The following is a 2,688-nucleotide window of genomic DNA, read 5'->3' as shown; positions in this document are numbered from 1 at the left end:
AAACAACCAGCAGTGGAACCAATAGGGGTGTCAGGATCCCGGAGGCGCTGTCACCCCCACACTAGGGCGGTGTTCTGCACCCCCTGCGGCTGGCTGAGTTTCTCTGTCCCTTGGCAATTAGACAACCTAGAACCCCAACCAGGGTTATTCTATCTGCTACCCAAGATCCATAAACCCGGAAATCCCCTGGATGCCCCATCATCTCAGGCATTGGCACCCTGACAGCAGGATTGTCTGGCTATGTAGACCCTCCATCATCATTCCACACAAAGATGGACTACAAGCCGTCAGGAACAATATCCCCGATAATGTCACAGCAAACCTGGAGGCTGAACTTTGTGACTTTGTCCTCACCCATAACTATTTCACATTTGGGGACATTGTGTACCTTCAAGTCAGCAGCACTGCTATGGGTACTCACATGGCCCCACAGTATGCCAACATTTTTATGGCTGACTTAGAACAACGCTTCCTCAGCTCTCGTCCCCTAATGCCCCTACTCTACTTGTGCTACACTGATGACATCTTCATCATCTGGTCCCATGGAAAAGAAAACCCTTGAGGAATTCCACCATGGATTTCAACAATTTACATCCCACCTACAACCTCTGCCTGGACCAGTCCACACAAGAGATCCACTTCCTGGACACTACTGTGCTAATAAGCGATGGTCACATAAACACCACCCTGTACCGGAAACATACTGAACACGATACTTACCTACATCTCCAGCTTTCACCCAGACCACATCACACAATCCATTGTCTACAGCCAAGCTCTAAGATACAACCGCATTTGCTCCAACCCCTCAGACAGAGACAAACACCTACAAGATCTCTATCAAGCATTCTTACAACTACAGTACCCACCTGCTGAAGTGAAGAAGCAGATTGACAGAGCCAGAAGGGTACCCAGAAGTCACCTACTACAGGACAGGCCCAACAAAGAAAGTAACAGAACCCCACTAGCCGTCACCTTCAGTCCCCAACTAAAACCTCTCCAGTGCATCATCAAGGATCTACAACCCATGCTGAAGGACAATCCCTCACGCTCACAGATCTTGGGAGACAGGTCAGTCCTTGCTTACTGACAGCCACCCAACCTGAAGCAAATACTTACCAGCAACCACACAACAAAAACACTAACCCAGGAACCTATCCTTGCAACAAAGCCCATTGCCAACTCTCTCCCCATATCTGTTCAGGAGACACCATCATAGGACCTAATCACATCAGCCATGCCATCAGGGGCTCATTCACCTGCACATCTACCAATGTGATATGTGCCATCATGTGCCAGCAATGCCTCTCTGCCATTTACATTGGCCAAACCAGAGAGTCTCTACATAAAAGAATAAATGGACACAAATCAGACATCAAGAATTATAACATTCAAACACAGCCAGAGAACACTTCAATCTCCCTGGTCACTCGATTACAGACCTAAAAGTCGCAATATTACAACAAAAAACCTTCAACAACAGACTCCCACGAGAGATGCTGAATTGGAATTAATTTGCAAACTGGACACCATTAAATTAGGCTTGAATAAAGACTGGGAGTGGTTTGGGTCATTACATAAAGTAAAACTATTTCCCCATGTTTATTTGTCCCCCTACTGTTACTCACACCTTCTTGTCAACTGTGGGAAAGGGGCCATCCTGATTGTCACTACAGGTTTTTTTTCTCCTGCTGATAATAGCTCACCTTAACTGCTCACTCTCATTATAGTGTGGATGGCAACACCCATTTTTTTCATGTTCTCTGTGTATATATATATCTTCCTGCTGTATTTTCCACTGCATGCATCTGATTAAGTGGATTTTAGCCCACGAAAGCTTATGCTCAAATAAGTTTGTTAGTCTCTAAGGTGCCACAAGTACTCCTCATTATTTTTGCAGATAAATTCATGGAGGTGAAGTCCATTAATGGCTATTAGGCAGCCTGGGTAAGGAATGGTATCCCTAGCCTCTGTTTGTCAGAGGGTGGAGATGGATGGCAGGAGAGAGATCACTTGATCATTACCTGTTAGGTTCAGTCCCTCTGGGGCACCTGGCATTGGCCACTGTTGGCAGACAGGATATGGGGTTGGATAGACCTTTGGTCTGACCCAGTCTGGCCATTCTTCTATTCTTATGAAGGGAGGGGCAGAGCCCTGCAACAGAGTTTCTGTAGTGTAGTGGTTATCACATTTGCCTAACACGCAAAAGGTCCCTGGTTCAAAATCAGGCAGAAACATGATGGCTTAATTTTTCCCAGCTCCTAGTGGCCTGTCCCTGCTGTTTGTAGGAGCAGCAGTGATTTTCTATGCTCAATAGGTCTGTTATACTTCCCCCATTCCCATTTTTGTCTCCTCTCCCTCTCTGAATGCCTGTGTGTAGTGGCTTTCCCCCTCCCTCTCCCACTCCCTCCTGGAATGCTTGTGGGATGAAGGGGCTGGTTTGAACAGCTGGAAGATCAGAAGAACTCCTAGATATACAAGGTGTCTGGGACTCTAATTAGGCAGCGATCACACATCCAGAGCATGGACACTGGCTGAGGTGGAGTGTGACCCACCAGATGCAGCCAAGTCATCTCTAGTCGCAGGCCATGAGGAGCAGGTCATAGAATCATAGAATTCAAGATCAGAAGGGACCATTATGATCATCCAGTCTGACCTCCTGCAAGATGCAGGCCACATTAGCCGATC

The 2,688-nt window shown here is 46.9% G+C and overlaps 1 non-coding gene across 1 annotated transcript; it reads left to right on the top strand.

The window, feature by feature from the left end:
- Positions 1 to 2,164: 2,164 nt before the first annotated feature.
- TRNAV-AAC lies at positions 2,165 to 2,237 on the top strand. Its single transcript has one exon. It is a non-coding gene; the product is annotated as a tRNA-Val (tRNA).
- Positions 2,238 to 2,688: the final 451 nt, after the last annotated feature.

This window comes from Mauremys mutica, chromosome 26 (assembly GCF_020497125.1).
Source record: "Mauremys mutica isolate MM-2020 ecotype Southern chromosome 26, ASM2049712v1, whole genome shotgun sequence".
Classification (NCBI taxonomy): domain Eukaryota; kingdom Metazoa; phylum Chordata; order Testudines; family Geoemydidae; genus Mauremys; species Mauremys mutica.
The sequence above is the reverse complement of the archived record's forward strand: the minus strand, read 5'-3'. Positions and strand labels throughout refer to the sequence as shown.